Raw genomic sequence first — 23,970 nt, forward strand, 5'->3', positions numbered from 1 at the left:
AATTTCCACTTTCCAAATGTAATAGACCTCTGGTATTGAGATGCTCTTTTAGTTAGCACCATACCAGAAACTGAAGCTACAGAGTTTTGAAGCCCCAAATTAAGTTCATTTGCAGCTTTATCATTGCTTTTAAAAAAATAGATTTATTAAGATATGCTTTATATATCATCAAATTTATCAAGTGATTCAGTAATTTTTTAGGAAATTTATATAGTGGTGCAACTATCTATATAGAAAGTTTTAGAGCACTTCCAATGTACCAAAAAGTTTCTTCATGCCTGTTTGCAGCCAATCCCCATTCCTATCCCTAGCCCCAGGCAACTACTGATCTGTTTTCTGTCTCTGCCTTTCCTAGAAATTTTACGTAAATGGAATCATAATATGTAATCTTTCGTGTCTGGAGTCCTTTACTTAGCATTTTTTAAAAAATATATATCTTTATTGATTTCAGAGAGAGGAAGGAAGAGGGAGAGAGAGATAGAAACATCAATAATGAGGGAGTCATCATTGATCAGCTGCCTCCTGCATGCCTCCCACTAGGGATCAAGCCTGCTACCCGGGCATGTGCCTTGTCCCGGAATCGAACCTCGAGCTCCTGGATCCTAGGTCGATGCTCAACCACTGAGCCATGCCCGGCCGGGCCACTTAGCATGTTTTTGATGTTTATCCATGTTGTTTCATGTATCAGAAGTTTATTCCTTTTTTATTGCTGAGTAATATTCCATTGTATGGATATTCCATATTTTGTTTATCCATTTACCATTTGATGGATGTTTGTATTATTTCCAGGTTTTTACTATTATGAATAATGCTGCTATGGACATTTGCATACAAGTTTTTTTGTAGACCCATATTTTTATTTCTCTTGAATAGAAATCTAGGACTAAAGTTGCTGGGTTATAAGGTATATATATATTTAACTGTTTAAGAAACTGCCAGACTGTTTTTCAAAGCAGCTGCCCATTTTATATTCCTACCATTTATGTAGGAGAATTCTAATTTCTCTACATTGTGACCAACATGTAGTGTTGTTAGTCTTTTTTTCTTAGAGCCATTAGTGTGTAGTATCTCATTCTGATTTTGATTTGCATTCCTCTAATGACTAATGATGTCGAGGCACCTTTTCAGGTACTTATTAGTCAGTTGTATATCTTTGGTGAGATGTCTATTCAAATCTCTTGGCCATTTTTAAGTTAGGTTTTTTGTCATCTTATTGAGTTGTAAGAATTGGTTTGTGATTTTGTTCTGTTGTTAAATTAGGGGTAGACGTTTTTGGTTTTAAAATGCTTCCCTTTATTTTTTATTTTGGAATAAGATACAGTTGAAATAATTCCCCAAGCCAAGTGAAATTAGCTTTGCCAGATATTCATTGAAATGGTTCATTATTTAGAAGAGGAGACAGCCACGTGAGTGGATGCTCCTGATGGGGCTCCAGCGTTGCTCTGGGGTCTGACAATGCACTGACCATTCTTTGAGGGACATTTCGAATTAGAAGGTTATTGGACATGCTCCAGGATCTTTCAGTCATTTATTTTGCCTGGTGTCTGGAGAGTGTTTCTCTTTTTTTAAATTTATTTTTCTTTAATAAAGGCCTTTAAATGCTTGTAGCACTGTATTCGCTGTGGTGGGAAATACCCCACAAAGTAAGATCTGATCTTTGTGCCTGAGAAAAGATACACATTCACAAACACAACAACAATGCAACAAAACACACGATTAACTACGGAATAGATCGTTACACTGCAATGCCAGGAAGTGTTTGCTTAAGACAATTGAGTAACCCAAAAATATCAGTATTGGATTAAGGGTCAACCACCTGGGTAACTGCTCAGTGCCAGTCTACAAAGGTTACTAAAACAAAGCGGAAACCAGAGAAACGGTTTGAACAGAACTCCTGGCATACAAGTGCTGGGCGTGAATGGGGGCCTTGCAGCAGAGCGAGGCCTGAAAGGCTGCCTCTGATAGGTGGTGAGCTCTTGCTAAGTTGTCTTCCAGATGGGCTGGATCCAGTTCACTGCTGAGCTACTGTCTTGCTGAGTGGGGAACTTGAGTCTGAGGTTAGAGATAAAATGTGCCGGACCTGTGAGGAAAGGCTGCATGGGTTCCTGTGGAGGTAGCCCTGCAGGTAATGGTGCTGCCAGAAAGCTGAGGACAGAGGATGCCTGAGAGCCCGAGTGGCCCAGGAGGACATTTTGGAGGCGGCGGGGCTCAGACTGGATCAAGAGGGGGTAGAATTTAATAATTGAGAAAGAAGACGTAGCAGGATCTATAATACAAAATCCTCTTTAGGGAACCACCTGGTTCTGTAGCAACACAGGAAAACTGTGTTTCCTACGGTCGACCACCTAGGACAAAGTTAAAGTGGTTTAAAAATGTCCAAGAGTTATTGTTTTTTTACTGAGAATTAAAAAAATTATTTTCCAAGCAATCCCTCTCCATCCCCCCACCCCCTTCATCAGCCATAGTTCTACTTGCACCTTTCTCTCCCCTCCAGATCCCAGTGGTGACTGTCACAGATGACACAGCTCTGGGGCAGGCAAAGGAGAAAGTTTGCAGGACTGTTGCAAAGAACCCCTCTGACAGGAGCACAAATGGCTTCCTTAAAGGGTGAGAAGAGAGCTGCAAAAATCAAGTTAGCAAGACACATTGTCAAGATGAAAGCTCCCTGTGGGATGGATGGGGGCAGGCTATGGTGGAGGGGAGGGTCAGCTGAGGAGAGGCTGAGCTGGCCTTGCTCAGTTCCTGGTTTTGTTTGTGCCGGATGGTGGTAGAAACTCATGTCCTTTTGTTATATGGTTGAGTCCCTAATGGTCCAAGGGTCAATGCTGGATGAAAGACTCTCCTTGGACAAGGACACGTAGTGTATGACATGTAGACATGCTTGTCAATAGGAGGAGGTGACAGCTTGTAGAGATGGCGAGGCTGCTCCTGAGTACTGTGCTGTCCTGGGAGATGAAAGGCCACAGTGGTGGGATAAACAGCTATTTCTTGCCTTACTAGGTGAGTAAGTGCACTGGCTAGGCTTCTAAAAGCTCCCAGCCAAGACACTGTGTATCTTTATTGCTCTATTTCAAAAGGAAAAGTTCCCTTTTGAACTTGGTATCACCCTGCAGAAAATAAAGCGAGGCATTTTTTTCATCGGTGGAAACGTTGACCAGTTTTAAGAGGCTGCCCCATCACACTGTCTGGGGTTGAATCCTGGCTTTGCCATGTTCTGTGTGGCTGTGGGTTCTCTGCTTAACTCTTCTGAGCCTTGTTTCTTCATCTTTAAAAGAGAGATAATTAAAATACCTAGCTCAGAAGGCTGTTGACTTAGACAGGATTTGTTTAAAGTGAGTGCTCAACGAACATGAGAGTCCTGCTTAATCAGAATTTATTATGGTGAGCAGCTACTATCCATCCATTCATTCTTTCCTTGAGCAAATATTTATGGAGAACCAGCTATATGCCAGGCACCCTGTAGATCTGTGCTTGACACTAGCCATTAGCCATACGTGGCTCTTTAAATTTGCATGAACTAAAACAAAATAAAATAAAGAATCCAGTTTCTCAGTTGCTCTAGTCACATTTCAAGTGCCCAAAGGCACTAATCTTAAGGCTGGAGACTCAGCAGTGAGCATAGTGGTTATTTTTATGCTTAATCTGAACATGGACTTTTGAGAATTTCAAACTTGTGGGTATGTTTTGTTTTGTTTTCTCCCAGGTATAGGATGATAGGGCATCTACCCAGTGGGTTACTGGCGTGTCATAAGTAATTAGTACAGGTTTAATGAGGGGTGATCATTATTTTATTATTAACAAGAAGATGTGCTGTGGGAAGTTTCCTAAAATCCCCATTAAATGTTGGGAATAAATGACACCCCTGCCCACCTTGGGGTCATCACGGGTACTTCAGGTGGCAGATGGCACGGATGAGGCTGAGTGATCAGGTCAGGAATGCAGCCTTGGCCCCTAGGAGACGTTTCCTCAGCCCTCTCAGCAAAGCTGGGAAGCTTTCCTTCCTTTTGTCTAAAGCACAGAGAAGCAAAGGGGAGCAGCGGTGGGAGGGGACTAGATGCAGGCCTTTGAATCCCTTGAGAACCCAGAGAACACTCACCAGCCAGTTCCTGAGGGCAGACCGCCTTCATAGGAGGGTCGCCTTTTGCCCCTCTGCCAACACTGTGTGACCCTGGGGAAGGAGGTTTCCTACTGAATTCCTCCTCTCTCCACTCCCCCTGTCCTTCCCTTTTTCCAAGGGGAAAGGCTCAACAAATAGGTAATTACTACTTTCCTAATCACCATTGCTCCCCCCCTTCAAGTCCATTCACTGTACGAAAGCAATATCCATTTGTGGGAGCCTTCCTTAGGGAACTGGGACTGAAGTTCCAGCTAGTGGGAGCTTGGAGAGAGAGGCAAGGGTATGTTTGTGAGGGTGTGTCATACACAGCCGAGTGTGTCTCTTGACTTATGTCAAAGCCAAAGGAAGGATCTTAGATTACTTGTTATTTAAGTTTGTCATTGGTCTCTTGGCATTAGGGTCATCTTCTTAGAAACCTCTGTGCCATGAGAGCCACGTAGAGGAAGAAGGAATTCGCAGGCTGAAGTGAAAAAGAAGAGGGGTGAGGCAGAGGTCCAAGTAAACCACTAGCTGGTGCACCCGTGGTAGCCACAGGGGCAGAATAGGGGAAGCCAGGGGCCAGGGACATGGGTGCCAGTTGTTGGACTGCATGCCTGCTGACTAGAACTTCTCGATGGATCTAGAACACACATGTTATCTGATCGCTGCGACCACCTTTTGAGAGACCCACCTGCTCTTACGAAAACAGTCCCCTTTGGTCTTTTGCCCTGGACCTGTGTTGTTCTGGACTGGTTCTGATCTCAGCTGTGGCTGAATGTAACACGTGTACAATAAATCATCGGTTCTGTCTTAGCTGAAGGAAAAAAATGTGTCATTGGTAGGTCCTCTCCTCTACATGAAAATGCATATTCAAAAGCGGGTGGTGGGAAATGAGATTCTTTCCCGCTCCGTCTCTTCCCCTTTTCCAGGAGAGCTAGGGCGCCAGGGGGGAGCACAGCCAGGTGTGAGCACTGACGGGGAGAAATGCCTCCTGGTTCTGTTTGTCTGAACTTCTGCGCCTTCCAGCACCACCCACGTGGGACATTTGTTTGTGTCATACAATAACGCTCTCAGAGAGTCCTGGGGGACAGGTTTAGGGCCCGTGGGGACGGAGCCCGTCTGACTTGATATGCGCAGCCGTTCGCATCTAGGGCACAGAGGCAGCCTGGCTTTCCCGGGAGGCCCGGGGACAGCACAATGCTGCGTTTGTCTGTGGAACTGACACTGAGACGGAGCTACTTGCGCTTACCCAAGTGCGGTGGGCCGCGGTCCACAGCCTGCGTGCCCCGGGGATTCCCCGGGGGGACGTGCAGTGAGCAGCTGACACTTGCTTTTCTCCTTTGCAGGCCCCACGACCCCACTCATAGCTGCGCTCATCCCTTCCAGGGCTGGGGAGCCAGTGGGATTGCATGGGCCACACTCTCCAATGGGCGTCCCTGCTGGGTGTTTGTCAGTTTTCAACTAGTCCATTTATATTCATCATTCATTTACTGAGTGCTTAGAATGTGTGTGGCAATATTCTAGGTCATGGGAGGTGAGAAGAGGTCAAAGATGTATAAAATCTGGCATCTGCTCTGAAAGACCTTGTAATCTATCCAGAGCCTACCCGTCACTTTGGAAATGAGCAGAACTAACATTTTACAACTACTTACTGTGTGCCAGGTCAAGTCACGCGTGTTGTGTCATCTCATTCCCACCTTGCAACCAACCTTCAAGGTGGGCATTTAGCATGTCATCTTACTACTGAGAGATTTAACTGTGGAGAGGTTAAATATCACATATCATTGATTCTAAGACATTTTTTTCACACTCTATAATCTAAAATAGGGCTATGTCTTACAGTCAATGTCATGTCATAGTTTAATTGGTAGAGACTTTTCTTTCTTAGTAGTTAGTAAAATAATCATAGGTCTTTGCAGTGGTGTCTTCGATTCTGCAAAATCAGGTATTTTGTCAGGGTCACCAAGCCGAAAAGAAGTGGAATCAGAATTCGACAAAGGTTTGCCTGACTAAAGCTGTGTGTTTGCCCCCACAACATGCTGCAGAGTCCATGGCCCAGGTTGGCTCTCCTTAATAACTGTGTAGAGGCCGTGTGATTTTCACAGATGATGTATGAAAAGGGGGAAATGGCAGAACTGGAGCCACATCTAATTCCGTAACCGAGGGGCCAGTAGCACAGGGAACTGCACGTGTCAAACTGGATGTTGAAAGATTGAGAAAGTGTTACTTAATTATCTTCCCATCTCTGTGGATTATAACTTTTTAAAAAATCCTCACCTGAGGATGTTTATTGATTTGAGAGCGAGGAAGGGAATGAAAGAGAGAGAAACATCCATCCGTTGCCTCTGGTATTTCCCCAATGGGGGTCAAACCTGCAACCTAGGTATGCAGGGGAATCGGACCTACAGCCTTTTGGCATACAGGACGACACTCCAACCAACTGAGCCACCCAGCCAGGGCTAACTTATTTTTTAAAGGCAAACTGGTACGGTTAAGATAAAAACGAGAGTAATGCTGCATTCCTTCATTTGTTCTGGTGTCCTCTGGGCTGACTGCAGTGTTTGTACCTGCAGGGACCTGTTAAGGATGTGACAGTGGCCTCTTTATTGTCCTGGAAACCATGATAGGAGACAGGCCAGCTCCCTCCCCTAATGACTGAATTCTGGGAAGTCCCCAAGTGCAGGCCTGTGTGTGTTTATCATAGTCACAATGTGCTATGGTCAACACTCCCAGGTATGAGGCAAGGTCTGTTGAATTCCACGGCTGACCTGGATTCAGAAAGCAGTGCCCAGGACTAGAGACTGCCACCAGGGTTTGCACACCCTGGGCTTGATCTACACAGCCCCCATGTGCTTAAACTAATCTTGTCCCACAACAGGCCTTGACTAAGTCATCTTCCTGAGCTGCCAAGCAGCTGATGTGAAAAACAGAGAAGTAGAAGGTTAATGATTGGGCATCTCATGGAAGGGTGTGTGACTAGCGGAAAGAGAATGCTCCTGGTGATCAGAACATTAAAACAGGCCCTGGAGGGACCTGTCCCTAATGCCCAAGGGAAACCGAGTCTCAGAGGAGTTGAGTGGCTTTTTGGTGTTCATACAGCTGATCTGTGAGAGCTAAGTCTGGACTGGACTCTGGACTCTAGAGAGTATTCCTTTTTCCTGTCTCAGCTATTTAATCACTCGGGGCCTGTGTTTCTCCAACAGTGAGGAAAATGGAGAGGTTGGCTTCTGGGAAGCTCTCCTATGGAAATAACCCCAAACAATAACTGTGAAAATACCTGTGTAAACAAGAGTGTCAGTGAAACCTTATTTATATTTCTGAAGTACTAGAAACAAACACAAATGGTCCACAATAGGGAGATGGTTAGGGAAACACGATAAATACAGTGATTAAATACTAAATAGCCATCAAATTATGTATAGGAAGACTGTAGCAACATAGGGATTTTTAAATGATATAATTACAGGTAAAGAAAAATGATAAGAAATATTTGTACATTATGGTAGCCTTGTTTAAAACACATGCCCAGAAAACTAAAATCTAATAGGTAAAATACTAATTACAGTTATTATGGGGTTGTGGGATTTGGATCTTTTTCTTCTCTACATTTTCAATTTTTTAAAATATTACCTTAATGGGGAAAAAATGTATTTTTCAAAAGAAAGAGACAGTAACGTGGGGGAAAGGGTTAGGTTGGGGTGACTCTCCAGTTCTTACATTCTGTGATGCTTGAATCTCGCACAGTGGTCCCCAGGCACGTGCAGACATTTCTGGAAAAGCAGAAGTTAGCCCAGCACTGGAAAAGGCGTCCTCCAGAAAGTGGAAGTGGGTGGATGAAGGTCCAGGAGCTGTGCTGTTGTTCAGGGGGATAATTGGATGTGACTCAGAATTTGGGGCCAAGCTGTAGGCTTTCGGTTGTAGGGTAATTTACTTGTAATGATAACCCTGGGTAGCCAGAACCCAACCGCTGCTGGAAAGGGCTGACAAGGTCCCATCCTTCCCCCTGCCTCCTGAACGTGCTCGGGGGGCGGTGGGGGGAGAAGCTCTTGTTGGCTCCAGCCTTCCAAAGAAACAAGGTGCATCTGCAGCATTTCCAGTGTTCATTTCCCCTTTTCTTTGCAGGGACTTTTCTTTTTAGCCAGACCTGTGCTGGTGCAGATGGTGGGTGGCCTCAGAAGCCTTGTTCTGAGAAAGTTCTTTACCGTCTGCCGGAATTGCTTTCTGGGCTGTGGGGATGGTGATATGGGGCCGCCATAGCGTGCTGGCCTGGGAGCCTGGACAGGCAGTTCTTGTCCTGACACCACAACTAATTAGCTGTGTGGCCTTAGGCAAGTGACCTCACCTCTCTAGACTTTTGCTTCCTTACCCGTAAAACGCAGGCGCCAGAGTGGGTTTATGAGTCCCTGCCAGTTCTCACCTTGTCTGTCTACTCCAGTAACTCACTTTATTTTTTTATACTTTTAATTTAAACAACAGAAAATTATTTTCTCACAGTTCTGCAGCTAGGAGTCTAAGGTCAAGGCGTTGGCAGATTTGGATTCTTCTGAGGCCTCTCTCCTTGGCTTGCGGATGGACATCTTTTCCCTGTGATCTCACGTGGTCCTTTCTCTGCGTATGTACACCCTTGGTCTCTCTCCAGTAACTCACTTTAAAAGCTTGGCACTGACTGGGCAAAATAATTTGGTTTGGTAAATATTTTTAAATGCTCTTTTAATACCATTGCTGTCAACTGGATGATCAGCCTTGTTTTTTGTATTTTTAAAAATCTGTTGCACAAACACACACAGCTCTCCTTTATAGCACGAAGGAGTCTTTCCTTTACCTTCAAGGGAGGCGATGCATCCGTTCTGGGGACAAAGTGGCACGGATGGTGTGGCTTGGTGGAAAGCTTCTTGCCGACAGAGTGTGTGTGTGTGCGAGCGCGCGTGTGTGTGAATGTGTGTTTATGGGTGGGTGTGCCTGCCTACATGTGTTGTGCCCTTGATGCTATGGGCTTTTTCCCCTTTAATGTCACTGCTGAGAATACATCCGTATGGGTAGCTGCTACTACCAGCTGTCAAGCTAGGAATTCAGTGGTACTTGCTGTAATTCCTGGGCGTGAATTTATCAGCATGGTGGGCATTGGGGGTTAGCTTTTTCCTTAGGTGCCCGATTAAGCAGATGGTGCTCCTGCACTGAGGAAAGATGTAGTTTTGCCCAAGAAGAACTACTGCACTGTCAGCAGAAGATCAAAGGGATATTCAGTCCATGCCACTCCAGGCCAGAAATTGTAGTGGGGACAGTTTACAGGAGAGCAGAGGGCGGGAGACCGTAGAGAATATCACCCTGTCACACTTGAGTCACTGGCTGGGTGCAGCCAATTTATGTGCCAGTGTCTGCCCAAGACAGACCCCTCTGCACGTCGTCACCCTTCCTAAAAGGTAGAGCATGCGATGTGAACACACTGCGGGTGGGAATCTGTTGTTATTGATCATTCCCCTGGCAGAGGAGGGAGTGGACCTCACAGGTTGGCATGAAGACAAAACCCAGAGATGGTCTTGAAAATAATTGTTTACTTCCCCCATCTCTTCTCCCTGCTATCTCCTAACTCAGATGGAAAACCCACTAAGAAGGCATAATAATATCATCTGTACCTTCCACAGAGTTACATGAGCAGAGACTCAGGGACCAACAGAGAGTGAAGAGACCAATCCAGGCAGTATCTGTGTCGATGGGGGACATTTTTGGGTCTCCATAGACCTGGGTGTCTCCTGTCTTTCCCACACTAATTTACACCCGGTTTCAGTGTTTGGTGGTCATTCTAAATGGAAAGGGTTCCTGAGATCCAGTCTAAACTCAGGGGTTCTTTGTGTTCATAGAGTCCTGTAGGTTCTTTACAGAGGAGACACTTGGTGTGAGGACAGTGCCCTGCATCAGATGGGTGTTGGATGACCCAGGTTTCATTTTACATCTGCTGATAGTGCATGTGGATCTTTTTCTCTCTCCTTGGCATTTTTAGGGAGATGGGAAGCCTTGGTGGCGTCCTGTTCTTGATGCTAACTTTAGTGGCCTGACAGTCTCTTAATGTCGCCGACCCTAATTCCTCTTTAAAAACGAGGGGTTCATTTACATGGTTCAGCTCGACTGCACATCAGGAACCCCAGGAAGGTTTCGAACGTGCTGATGGGAAGGCTGCACCCCAGGGCAATTACAGAGGACTCTCTGAGGGTAGGAACGAGGCATTAGTATTTTAAAAAGCTCCTCAAGGTTAAGGAGCTTTGTTTAAAAGAGTGCTTCTCAAACTTTAATGTGGTCTGACTCACCTGAACATCTTGTTAAAATGCAGACTCGGAGTCCATAGGTCTGGGTAGGGCCCCAGATGCTGCATTTCTGACAAGTTTCCAGGGGTGCTGATGCTGCTGGTTCACAGGCCAAGCTCTGAGTAACAAGGTTTAGAATCAAAATAGGAGCTGTGGTAAAAGGCAGAATAATTATGTTTGCAAAAATGTCGCACAAGCACTGTACTACGGAAATGAGCACAAAAGCTGCAGGAGGTATTTTGGCAGAGTAAATCAGGGGTTGCTGCCCAGAGGAGGCAGCCTTGGAGAGACCCTTGAACAATGAGGAGGCTTTCTTTGGGTACAATCTAATTGTGTATTAGTCAGGGAAACTTCTGGTTCTCCAGAGAAGCACAACCAATAGGATGTGTGTGTGTATATAGATATTAATTTTAAGAAATTGGTTTATGCCATTGTGAACACTGGTAATTCTGAGATTTGCAGGGCAGGAGAGCAGGCTGGAGCCCCAGGGAAGGGCCGCTGTTGCAGTTCAAGCCTGAAGGCAGTCTGTTGACAGAATTCCCTCTTCTTTAGGGGGGATCACTCTTTTTCTATTAAGATCTTCAACTGATTGGATGAGGCCCACCCTCGATTATGGAGAATAATCTGCTTTACTCGGAGTCCACCGATTTAAATGTTAAAAAAAATGCTTTCACGGAAACATCTAGGATATTCATTTGACCAAATATCGGGGTGCCATGGCCTAGACGAGTTGACACATAAAATTAACCATTGCAACGAGGGAAGTGGTTTTCCAGTTTCTTTTGGCCTTTGTGAGCTATAGCACTATAGTTGGAAAGGATAAGCTGTGGGCCAACGGAGCAAGGATGACTTCTGGGCTCTTCTTAATCTTCACCGGGGATGTTCCGACAAGTCTTTGTTCTGCTGTAAAGGTAGAAGGTCCAGACAACACAAGCCACAGAGTTGTGTGAGCTTAGCTGTGGGTCTTTCTGCCAACCCCTCCTCTGCCCCTGCCCGTGTGGGCACTGGAGCCGACAAGTGTCTGGAGCCTTCCAGTTGCCTGGCTCTGTGCCCGGGGAAGTGGATTAACAGGGCAGAACACACAGGGAAAATCAGGTCTGGAGGAAAAGCCGTGTGCCGTGCTGTGCAGCAGCCACTCTGCCTCACTCCCTCATGACCTGAGTCATCCCGAAAAGGGGAAGATGAGTGGGGGGCAAAAGCACCCAAATATCTGTAGACAAGGAGCTTGCTGCAGTGCAGGGGGTCTAACTATCTGACTCTGAGCCACAGGAAGAAATGCATTGTACATCGTGGCCCAGTAGATATAGAAATGTACAGATATAGATAACATATAGGTGTGTGTGTGTATAAATAAAATTGCATAAAATTGAAACAGTTTTATGACCTGAAACTTTTATTTCATCGGCACATGATGCACTATGGTAGTTTCTCTTCTGTCTCATTAAGAAGAAAAGCTGGTCCTGTCCCTCTGAACTGATTTCACACAATGCTTAATAGACAGGTAACTGCAGTAAAAATGAGACCCAAATCCTGGTAGAGAGGAAAGAACTTGGAGGGTCTTGGGATCTGGAGCAGCTCGTCCAGCTGAACTTACTGTGGTGGCGGAAACGCTCTGTTCTGCATCGTCCAACGTGGGAGCTGCTGGCCCCACGTGGCCTTTGAGCACGTGAGATGTGGCTGGTGCTGGTGAACACCTGAGCTTGATTCCAGTTTAATTCATTTAAATTTAAATAGCCATGTGTGGCCAATGAGGAGCTGAATTTTAAATTGTGTTCTGTTTTCATTAATTTAAATGTAAGTAGCTGCATGTGGCTAGTGGCTCCTTTGGTTAACTGCATAGACCTGGGGTACTGCCCTTCTGCCTCTAACTGTGTGGCAGTGAGCCCCCACCCTCACCATACCCCCAGGTCTCCAGTGCAGCCTCTGTGATTGGGAGGCTGGACGCCCCTCCTCCACCTTTCTGGGTCCTGGCGGTTGGGAAAACCAGGCTTAATGCTTACCTGGGGCATATAGTTAATTAAGTGCCCTGGGCGGTGTGACAGATACGGTGCTTTGCATTTTTAAATGGTCCTTAGGAAACCTTTCCCCCTTCTTCCCTTTCAGCGGCTTAATTGCTCACCTGTGTGACTTGACAGTTGAAAAGAGAGATGCTTTCTGCTTAATGAAATCTTAGCAGCCCATCTTCAGGGACGTGCTGAGCTCCTTGGACGGCATTTGCAACCTGAACGTGAGGTGCTTTGCTTTCATCAGTGGCTTTCTTCTTGAGTAAAAGAAACCTCTCTCTAGGCAGGTGTCGTGACCAAAAGGAAGGCGACAGTGCGAATTTGGGCGCATAGGTTACCATCGGGGTGGGTTTGTTTTGTTTTTATTGTTTGTGGTTTGCAAAGCTAGTGAGTATGTTTGAGGTTTGGAGGACAGACTTTGTTTAAATTCTAGGAGTTGGAATTGGGAAAGACCCATTATTTCACTGACCTCAAGGCCCTGATGGAAAAATTAAGGGGCCCAGGAAAGGATGGGGTGGTGGTGGGGTGATTTCTTTCTCACGCGTCAGAAAGTTCAGGTAATCAGAGTCAGCCTTGACTGAGGGGCTTTGGCAGGGTATGTAACTCAGCTTATTTTGCTTTTCAGAAAATGATTTCTTCTCCCAGGCCCTCACCGTTGAGCAGACTGAAGGTGAGCTGGGTAGGAAGCCCTCTGATTTGTGCTGAGTGGGGAAGTGACCTGAGGTGTTCTGCCAATTCATTTTGGCTCTGATGGGAGGGGTAAGAAGGACAGAAATTCTGGGAAGAGACCTAATTCATGACATTCAGAAACCGGGAGCAAGATCACCAGCTCCCATTGGAATTAAATGGCTCCAGGCTGCTAGGAGAATTTATCTTGTTCACTTTTGGTTTTCTCTGTGACTAGATAATGAGGGGAGTTTAAAAATGTAGCAATGACAGCGTTCAAGGTGAGCTGTGTCAGCTCCCCTGCACATAAAGGCAACCCCCTTTGTTAAAGTGCAATATGAGTCATGCACCAGGCATCTCACTAATTCTTACCACCACACTCTGAGGAAGTGATTAGCTTCATTTACAGATGGAGAAACCCAGAGGTTAAGGTACTCACCTAGTGTCACACAGCTAGCTACTGGCAGCATCAGAACCTGAACCTGCCATTCGGACCATTAAACTGCTGTGTTGCTTCTCAACTTCAGGCCTGACGAGCAGACGGTGGCCTGCGGTGCCCCGAGGTTTTGTGACTCACTACAATACACCATCCTCGGTACCCGTAGAGGGTACGTGAGGCACACGTTGGCATCCTCAGTACCCATTACTCCCAGAGGTGGGATGCGGGTCCTCTGCTTGCTGGCTTTCTTGGTGGAGGTCATGTGATTTCTGGGAAGAGCTGAGGCTGGAGTGAGGTGGAATGATGGAGAAGGAGCCTCCTTGTCTGAAGTCAGAGGGAGGAATTCATGGTGAGGGAGAGGGTGTACCCCATACAGACCATCTAAAGGGAAAACCCAGCAGCACTCCATTTGCAGATTCAGCTGATGGGAAACAGCTGCCAAGGGGGAATGGCAACGTGAGGGCAGAGTGGTACCGCCTGCTTGGAGGGTGGAGGCGGGAGCGCCGTGGATGGGAAAACAAGGGGGAAGGCTGCTGGGGCTCATTAGCCACCTGAGGGATCACAGCTGTCGCCGCTGACTCAGGAGACCCGGGGTGGCAAAGGTCTGTGCGAGGCTGAGTGGGGAGGGCAGAGGCCCTCGGCAAGCCCGGGGCTGAGGGCTGCCCATGGTGACCACGAGAGCAGCGCTGTTGGAGGGCCCACCGCGAACAAGCCAGGGCTGTAAAGGGGACTCCAAACATGATGAGCTGGAATTCCTGCTTCCAAAGGCTCAGTTAGGAGATCAAAGTGGAAATTATATAAAAACAAACAGAACAAAGACTGTCAGAGTCACAGTGTGAACGTGCCGTTGGCCTCTCACACAGCTCTGCTGTGCAGCCCTGGACCTCAGGCATGGCCAGCTAAGGTGACCTCTGTGCCCCAGGGCATTTGTGATTTGTGTGCCACTGATGCCCTTCATGGGCGTCGTTGGTGCCCGTCACCGAGAGGGGTGGGAAATGAAAACTAAGGCAGATTCTAGTGCCAGCCAGAGGATTGATCCAACTCCTGTTTTTTTCTGCTTTCAAAACTCCCCATCCAACACCACTAATCGGTGGCCCCTGGGAGGCCCACTGGGATCCTGAAGTTGGGCTCAGCGGTGATTCAGCAGATGTTTATTTTGAGTCTGTTAGAAGCAGAGTGACTTGGGGTCCCTGACCTCAAGGAGTTACAGTTCCTTGGGGAGATGCTGTGATAGAGTGACGGGGCTTTCCTAGCCTGGGATAACTGCCATGGGGCCTCAGGGGAGGGGACAGGTATGCAGGCACAGAGGGGGCCTTTACAGAAACGGTGATGTTTCAGCGGAGCTTTAGCGGGAGAGCTTTCCTGGCAAGGAAGCAGAGCCAATGGGCAGCAGTAGGATGGGGCATGCTGTGTTCAGGGAAGGGAAGGGCCCGGGTGCTGAGTTCAGGCTGTTGTTGGAATGATTGGTTGGGAATGAAGTGGGAGGCACAGAACAGCAAGGGGCTTTACCACCACCCCAAGGAGCAGAATGTTCTCCTCTGGGCAGCGAGGAGTGACCCGACCAGCCGTGTGTTTAGAAGACCCCTTGGGGGGCAGTGCAGAAGGGCCTGGATGTGGTGGGCACCAAGCAGGGAGGCCAGCGGAGGTGGTAGGACTCACTGTGGCCCCTGAGCAGAATGTGATGTAATAAACACAGGCAATGGAAAAGTGGGCATGCGGATGGCAGCACTGGGAAGGTGAGGGAGAGGAGAGGAGAGGCTGAAGCAGGAATGAGCTTCCTTCCAGTGGGGACCGCTGTGTGTCACTGTGGACAAGAAATAGTCACCGGAGTGGTTCTGATGATCTAGAGCTGCTGACACACTCTCCAAAACAGTGCCACCCATTAATTTTGCTCACCAACCTGGAGCTTGATGAGGCTCAGCTGGTACAGTCAGATGGTGGCTGGGCCTGGTATTTTCTCGAAGGTTCCTCACACATCTGTCTGGTAACTGGGTTGGGAAGACGAGATCCACTGGGGGCTGGAACAGCTGGGGCTCCTCGGCTCCCACCACCTTCTCTCTCATCTCTCCACAAGGGATTTTAAGGGTAGCTGAACTTTTCACACAGTGTCTGGAGGTTCCCAGAGTGAGTGTCCCCAAACAAACCTTCAGCTGCTGCTGTGTGGTTTTTTTGTAACAGACTCTGAAGTTGTGCAGTCACCCCACCTCATTTTATTTTATGCATCGGTGTGATTATCAAGGCCCCCAGGCTCAGGGAGAGGAGAATATATAGTACCTCTTGATGAGAGGAACATCAAGGAATTGGCGGATATGTTTTCAACCTTCCTCCCAAGTATATAATTAAATTTACTGTGGCATTTTTTTTGAGGAAATAAAATAGTGGACTGGATCCTTGTTTGCCACAGAAGGAGGTGGAGAGAGGACCTCTCAATCAGAGGTGTAGGGCATGCTCTTCAGATACGAGGGTCACTACCAGAGTCCGTTGTTATATGAACTTGATTTTCCCCTTCAAAGGAGCATATTATCTGGACTCCATGTTGGAGTTCAGAGTGAACAGAACCTGTGGGACATCGCTGACAGTGGTGGCACCAGGATGGGACTGTCCTGGGGCCCTGAGGGAGGCAAAACAGACCAGCCAGTGCTTCAGAGAGTTGAGCGTAGAGTGGAGTGGAGGAGTGTTTCAGAATTGGTTTTGTGACTGGTGAGGACGTGTTCAGGTCTGTTAACTTGGTACTAGGCGTGCGCTTCAGTGTGGGGGCAGGGCACTGATAGAGGAGAGCTATAGAAATCGAGACAACAGCAGTCAGCATGGCAGTGACGAAGGCCAGAGCTAAGGCCATCATTTCTCAGCATTGCTCTGGTGCCCAGAAGTGTTAAAATATAACAATAATAATATAGAATATAATAATAAAAGCCTCCTCTCGATTGGTGTCTTAGTTTCCTGGGCTGCTGTAACAAAGTACCACAAAGTGGGTGGCTTAAAAAACAGAAATCTGTTGTCTCACAGTCCAAGTGGCTGTTTTGTCCAAGATCAAGGTGTCCCTCTGCGGCTGTGAGGAGCGTCTGTCTCTCTCCTGCTCTGGTTGTTGCTGGCCGTCTTGGTGCCCTTTGGCTTGTAGATGCATCGCTCAGATCTCTGTCTTCATCCCCTCATGACCTTCTCCCTGTGCATATGTCTGTCTCCAGATTTCCCCTTTGTATTAGGATACTGGTCACATTGGATTAGGGCTCAAACCTAAGGACCTTATCTTAAGTTGATCAGCAGCAGAGACCCTACTTTCAAATAAGGTTATATTCTGAGGTACTAGGGGTTCGGACCTCAACATCTTTTGGGGGCACACAATTCAACCCATGACAATTGGTAGAGATGGTAGAAAATCCTGGGTCTGTCTTGCATGTCCTTTCTTCCTCCTTGCCTTTGATGAACCAAACACTGGTTTGGCCCACTGGTTACTATCATGGTGTCTCTCTGGTTTTTCTTCTCATTACTCCATACCACTTTTTACAAGAAATTGTGCCAGAAACACTCCCTCATCTCCCTCTCAATTCAGTTCTTTTGCCTGAGGGGCAGTGAGAGCCTATTCTGGCTGCCTTAGTAACTACCAGAGCCACCCCACCCCCGCACAGCAGTTTCGTGTAATGCAGGTATCAGCACCATTCTACAGAGGTGGAAAAGGGGCTCAGAGGGTTCAGGTCACTTGCTGAGGGTCATACAGCTAATCAGGAGGGTCTGGGACTGAAGTCAGGATCAGCCTGACTTCTCCATCTTGCCAGATCACCTTGCAAGTTCAGTGGGGAACATTATCGGTTACATCTCTATTTCAAAGGAGCTTGGAAATGGTTTATAAGATGATACATAATACAGAGAGGGTTTTTAATATATGGATGAGGCAAACAGGGCCAAGAGCCTTCTAGGGAATAATCAATTAGATTTGGATTTTAGTTATCCTGAGTTCAGACATCCTAAGGGGTGAGCTGAGGACCTCTAGGCTGTAGGATGGGGTGGGCAGATGGGAGGAGTGAAATCATCTGACCCCCTGCCTGAGCTCCAGGAATCATATCTGGAAGCTCTGCTATTGCCGGATGGAAAACGCTGCTTGGTTTCAACTGAAGGTTGTCGCTGGAGTAGTCCAAGCGAAAGATTTAAGAGCTCTGAAAACTGAGCCAGTGAAAGCTCCATGTTTATTTATTCCTGCCAGAACAGGCTGACAGCCACTTCCAAAGAACATAAGTTAGAATCTAGTTTAAAACTACACTGAGGATGTCTTGCTTACTCTGAATCATGTGCAGCTGTAGGAACTTGTTCTAGATGGATGCTAACACTTACAGGGAAATATCCGAACTCCATCAATAGTCAGTAATGCTTCTAGCACAGGAGTGTCAAGTGTGGCATTATCCAGACCCAGGCTCTGGTCCCAGCTCCATCATTGCCTGGCCATTTTCTCTGCATCAGCTTCTCGAAGAGTTGCTGAGGCCCCTGGGTTGGGGGTGGATAAGGGACCTGTTAAAAATGGAGACTCCTGGGCAATACTCTGCAATGTCAGTGCTACTGGTGGATGGGAGAGCCGAGCTCCTTGGTTGGCTCTCTGCTGTTAGCAGGCTTATTAATCCTCAGCTCCAAACATTTACTGAGTACCTGCTATCTGTAGGGCACAGTTTTAGACCATTCCTTCATTTTAGACTCTGGAAAATTACAGCAAGTCCAGGTCACCTCTCAAATCCCTGGCAGGTGCCCATTTGCTTCTGGCAATTCTGACTCAGGATCCACAGCGGGGAGCCTGTCTGGGAAGGGTAGGGTCCCCTTGCAGTCTTGCACGTTCCGTACTGTGCAGATAGGGCTTTGATCTGCACAGCTATGCAGTGTGGCCCCTTTGCCTCATGTTTATCATAGAAAGCCCCATCTTTGCTTTCCTGTGTGGGCCACTAAAGTCACCCATTCATCAAGGGAGCAAAAAGGAGTGGGAATGTTTCCTCATATGTCAGCAGAATGAGTGCCCTTGCAAAGGGTCCCCCAGACTCCTCTGTTCAGGTACCCCAGAGTGGGGGAGGAGCATAGCATAACCCCTCCTGCAGGACAATAAAGTCTCAATGAGATCTCTTGTTCATATTTTAAAAATTCATGTGAACTTTATTCTACTCAGCAATGTCCCGTGATTGTCTGAATATGAACGTGTTTATTCCTAGGAGGCTGCCATCCTGCCTGGTGTGCGTGGGGAGGGGTGCGGTGCCCAGTCTATGAAACATAGTTCCAGAGGGTTAGACGTTTGGGCCTAAGCTCCTGTTCAGGATTGATCATCTGCAGCAAGAGAGCCATCAAGATCCATCCGTATATTTATTTAGATTCTAGCTTTATTCTAGAAAGTATTAGAGGTGGCTACCATGGGTAGTTTAAAATTAACCTGTATTTAAATGAGCAAAAGACAATATTTATTAAAAGTTTTAACAAGTTAAAACTATTTATAAGAAGCCCCACTTCCTCTTGGCCATTTGGGGCCTTGCTGTGAGGTAGGCTGGTTGTGCTTGGGGTCACCTCTGAAAGCCAGGTCCATCGTGGGATGAGAGCTTCCTCGGGACTGAGCTGGGCCCAGCAGGGGAGTCCCCAGCCTGTCAGGATTGCTGTATCACAACCACGCCTGGTAGTATTTTAAGAGTAATTAGCAGTAGTCAAACTAGAGGGATGGTTCTACTAAAGTTCCTGTTTGAAAGTGCTGTCCCAAAGGCCTGAGCAGGCAGATGTTAAACTACAACTGGGCGTTCAGGTGAGGGTGTGTAGGTCAATCTCCTTCCCTTACCAGGTGCCAGCTGGTGGGTGTGTGAATACAAACATGCAGGAAGGATTTAGGCAACTTGACCATTTGTGCTCTTGCTGATCTACTGTGGCTCTTTGTGTGGGGGTCCGTGCAGTTTGGCTTAGGCATTTACTGTTCTTCTGCCTGGGCTTCCTCGGTTCAAGTAGAATGTCAGATGGCCGATGCAGGACTTCTGGTTTGCTCCTGTCTTGGTTCAATGATACTACCCTGCAGCAGTTTTGGACATTTCCCATCAACCTGTCAGTCTCTGGTGAGATATTATGAGGATTTTCTCCTTAGAATAGCACGTGTTCAGCCTGGCCGGTGTTGCTCAGTGGTTGAGCATTCACCCATGAACCAAGAGGTCACTGGTTTGATTCCAGGTTAGGGCACATGCCCAGGTTGCGGAGTTGATCCCTGGAGGCAGCCAATTGATGTTTCCCTCTCATTGATGTTTCTATCTCTATATCCTTCTCCCTCTCTCTCTCAAATCAATAAAAACATTTTTTTTTTTAAAAAGGAGATACTTCATAAAATGTTTAAAAAAAAAAAAATAATGTGTTCACATCTCTGGTGTTTCAGAGCAGAGACCAGATCTTTCTCACTCACGGTAGCCTCCCTGTTCAGACGGCTCCCCACAGCTCCTGCGAGCTGGGGCTGGCCTCCCTCAGGAAACAAGGCCCAGATGGGCGTCTGGAATTACCACGGTGATTTAGTGATAGGGACTTCTAAGAGAACTAACCCGGAGCGTAAAACTCAGTTTGGATCGGGTCAGAAACCTGACCCCTGCACACTTCTCTGGGTGTATCTGCTCGCTGCCAAGCTTGCAGAATTTTTAAGGAGGTGTGTGCTTCTACTTAGATGCTTGCAGGGACAAGAGCCTCGGGTGGCGGGCGTGTGTGTGTGTGTGTGTGTGTGTACACGCGCACAGGGCTCCAATGTGACAGGCACACATGCAGAGAGATTTAGATCAAAGGGCCTCAGATGACTAAACCCTAAACTCTAGCAGGAGCCACAGTATCCGATGGTATAAAATCTCATCCAAATGCGTTTATAATCTATTTGTGGTTTTTCATTTCTCAGCAGCCAGAAGTTTGCTCTGAGTGAAAGCCATTGGATGAAGCCAAGGCCCTGTGCCCTGGACAAGCCCCCACAACCACCTCCTTGACTCCTGCTCTGGTCTCCTGTGTGGGGCCACCTCTGTCCCCCTCTTGCAGCCCACAGCAGGCGCTGGCATCTGTCTCTGGCTGTCAGCTGTCATCTCTGATTCATGAATGGGCCTCCGTTGGTCGGTGGGAGGTGGAGGATGCCAGCAGTGGGCTCATGCAGTGAAGAGGAAAGTTTCTGCTTGTGGTGACATGTGAGTGAGGGCGCGTGTGCTCATGGACAGGAGTTGTGCTATCGCTCATTCTGAAGAGCTAGTGTGTGGAAGTGTGTCTTCTCTTCTTTCTTTTTGGCTGGTTTTAAAAGAAGCGGCCACTGAAAGGCCAGGGAGTAGGATTTGGGGACTTGGCAGTGAGCAAGAAGCCCCATTAGTGTCCTGTCTCTCTCACTCCTCAGTCCAGCGAGGGTGTGTTACTGTATTAGTGGACGTGTGCCCCTGCAGGGCTTAACAACAGAAATTAATTTTGTCCCAGTTCTGGAAACCAGAGGCTGAGATCAAGGAATCAGAGGGCTGCTCCTCCTGAGGCTGTGAGTGATAATGGTGTCCCAGGCCTCTCTCCTGCTTCTGGCGGTTTGCTGGCCACTTTGGTCGCTCCATTTCTGCTTTCATGCTCGATAGCAGTCTACTGGTGTGCATGTCTGTCTCTGGGTCTAACTGTCCCCTTTTCATAAGGGTGCAAATCATATTGGATTAGGGCCCACCCAGTTACCTCATTTTAACTCGATTATCTGCAAAGGCCTCATTTCGAAATAAAGTCACACTCACAGGCACTAGGGGTTGGGACTTAACATCTTGTATGGGGAAGGGGTACACAATTCAACCTATAAGGAGGTACAAGGGTTTTTTGTGCTCACCTTGTGTGAGAGGCCATGGGAGCATAGGTTATGGGGTCCCATGGCCTGGGAGTGAAAGCTGCCACTTACTAGCTGTGTGTCTTGGGCAAGTTACCTGCCTCACTTCCATATCAAGTAAAATGGGCAAAAATAAATTTTAAAAAAGGCTGACAGGGTCAAATAAGTTAACACATATAAAGTTCTTTAAACAACACTTGGCATATTGTAGTTCTCGCTGAATGCATGTCGCTGCCATTACGACCTATACTGTATATCTCTCACTTGATTAAAGTTAGGGGAACATGGTGTTATCAGGTTTCTAGATGTATACGTCTCCAAATGACTAAATAATTACCCCCTCTGGGGAATGGGCAAGGATCATTATGTTTTGAGTGGTGAAAAAAATGTATCTTTGAAACTAGATTTATTCATTTAACAAACGTTTATTCAAGCCTGGCTGTGCACAAAACACTGCCCTAGGTGCTAAGATGGGTTAAAAAAAAAACCCAACTAAGATAACGTCTCTGGGATGTAAGGAGCTTGCAGCCTGGTGAGAGACAGACACAAAGTGATATAATCGCAGGCGATAAACGGCATTGTGCACAGTGCTGCACCAGGATCAACCCATGTAATCCTCACAATAATCTGAGGAGAGAGATAGGACCACACTCCCTAATCCTTACTTCTGACGCCCCTCCCCTCCCTCCCCCCAACAAACACAGAAATCGAACTCTTAAAATGGAAATTTTTCTTTGGTTCCGGGCAAACTCACTTTATTACAGAACCTGAGCTGAGCTGATGTGAGGCAATTTATTGTTTGCTTGTTTTTGTTTTCCTTACATCATGTGGCTGCTCACACATTTCTCTGCAGTAGAATGCTGGGAGTAAATGTACCATATTACCTTTCTAAAATCTGGGAGTTCTGACTTGCATCTGGCCTAGAGATTTTGGAAAGGGGATGATGGGCCTGCATAATTAGGTATTTTACAGACGAGGATCACTGAAGTCCAGAGGAGTTCAACCGTGCGCCCAGGTGTCAAAGCTCTGAAGGCCCAGCTTTGTCACTGCATGATTCCCAGGGTCAGGACTGGGGACGTGCTGAGGGCAGACACCTTGCCTGTTGGACCCTTCCACCCCTGGCCCTTGTCTCTTTAGATGCCTTTGATCTGGAACATTTCCACAGCCTTTTTGTCACAAAGAGTGAAGAGGCTAACTGCACGCTGGGGTCGGCCACTTCTGCTGGTATTCACTGAACCTGTTTTGCTTCCAAGTCACAGAAACCAGCTCCAGGAGGCGGCATAAGGGGCTAGGGGTGGGTGAGTGGGTATGACTAGAGCACAGGGTCTCCTGGAGCCCCGACCGAGCTGTGGCCCGGCCTTGGGCACAGGGAACCAGGGAGTGCTCTCCCTTCGTTTACCATCTCGACTTCTTTCTTTGACCGCTGACTTTTCCTGCTTCCCAGTCCACATGGTAGAAAACGGCAACTACCACCAAAACCCAGCTTTCACCTCCTCAACTGAAGGTAGTAGCCAGACTGAGCTGGAGTCTTCAGTCCAATCCAGATCCCACAGGTCTACTTCCCTTCTCTGCGTGAGAATGAAGAATTGGGGTGTGTGCGGGGCGCTGGTTAAAGAAAACATGCCGTGTAGTTGCCCTCCCTCCGGAGCTGGATTTGACTCAGGATGTCCAGTCTTTCTGACCTTAACCAAGCATACACTGCGTCTTTGGGTAAATGTTCCCGGGACCTTGGTTCTTACTGCTCGGGTCTGATGCCTTCTGTTCCCTTTGCTGATTGAACTTCCTGCTGCCCTGGGATGACAGTGCAGCCTGTGTGCTTGGGGCCACGACAAGCTGCTTGGCCTCTGACTGTCCTTGTCCCTCAAGCTACTGGCTTCAAATTTCGGGCCCCCTGGAGCCACCGTTCCGCCACCTGCGTCACCGCTACCAGGAGGGCTTTGCTCTGAGATCTCGGCATGCCTACAGAGTGACTGTTTTTACTGAGATAGCCTGGGCTTGACCCTGCATGCTCCCTGACTTCGTCTGTCATGACTGAGTGGTCACACAGCCAGGCTGCTCAGGCTTCCACGTGGCTGGTCTCCTCAGGCCTGTGGGTCATGGCTGAGGGCCATGGATTAGGGCCTGGTCCGTGTCAGAGGCCAGGGGAGTCTGGTACAGGACAAAAGGCTTTCAAATCCACTCACTCTGGGCAAGTCGCTTAACCTCCCTGTGGGTCTCTTTCTTCATCTGCATCTTGAGGGGAATGGACCAGATGTTCTTCCAGGGCCCTCTGGTTCCGAGAAATTCTGTGCTGTCCACTAAGGACTTTCACAGAAGTTGCCAAGGGTGTACAGAGAATGAGCGTCGCAGCTGGTAAATTGAAGGCATGTTGAGCTGGGCCAGCCTCTGGGTGAGAGCCATGCTAACGTCGAGGCGTTCAATGTTCCCTATACTGATATAAACCCTTCCCTAAGTGACCAGCATGGCTCACTGTGCCCACGCTGTTTGTGCAAACAGTATGGTTTACTGAGCACCTGCCTGCCTTCTGGGAGTCTGGCATTTTGGTACATGCCAGGCAGAGGGTGCCTGTGTGACCAGCCTCTAATAAAAACCTGGACGCTAAGTCTCTAATGGACTTCTCTGGTGGACAGCACTCACACCTGGGGTCACAGTTGATGCTAGAG

General features: G+C 47.6%; 1 protein-coding gene across 2 annotated transcripts in view; it reads left to right on the forward strand.

The window, feature by feature from the left end:
• Positions 1–23,970, forward strand: part of GFOD1 (Gfo/Idh/MocA-like oxidoreductase domain containing 1) — a 102,941-nt gene that overhangs the window by 9,028 nt on the left and 69,943 nt on the right. Inside the window, exons 1-2 of one of the 2 annotated variants that reach the window (XM_016217117.2) lie at positions 12,505–12,627; positions 13,024–13,068. The exons of the other annotated variant lie outside the window; for it this stretch is intronic. The gene's annotated coding sequence lies outside the window, so the exon portion shown is untranslated. Of the gene's footprint in view, positions 1–12,504; positions 12,628–13,023; positions 13,069–23,970 lie in introns of those variants that run through there. 2 annotated transcript variants of the gene reach the window in all.

Source organism: Miniopterus natalensis, chromosome 9, assembly GCF_054644295.1.
Source record: "Miniopterus natalensis isolate mMinNat1 chromosome 9, mMinNat1.hap1, whole genome shotgun sequence".
NCBI lineage: Eukaryota > Metazoa > Chordata > Mammalia > Chiroptera > Miniopteridae > Miniopterus > Miniopterus natalensis.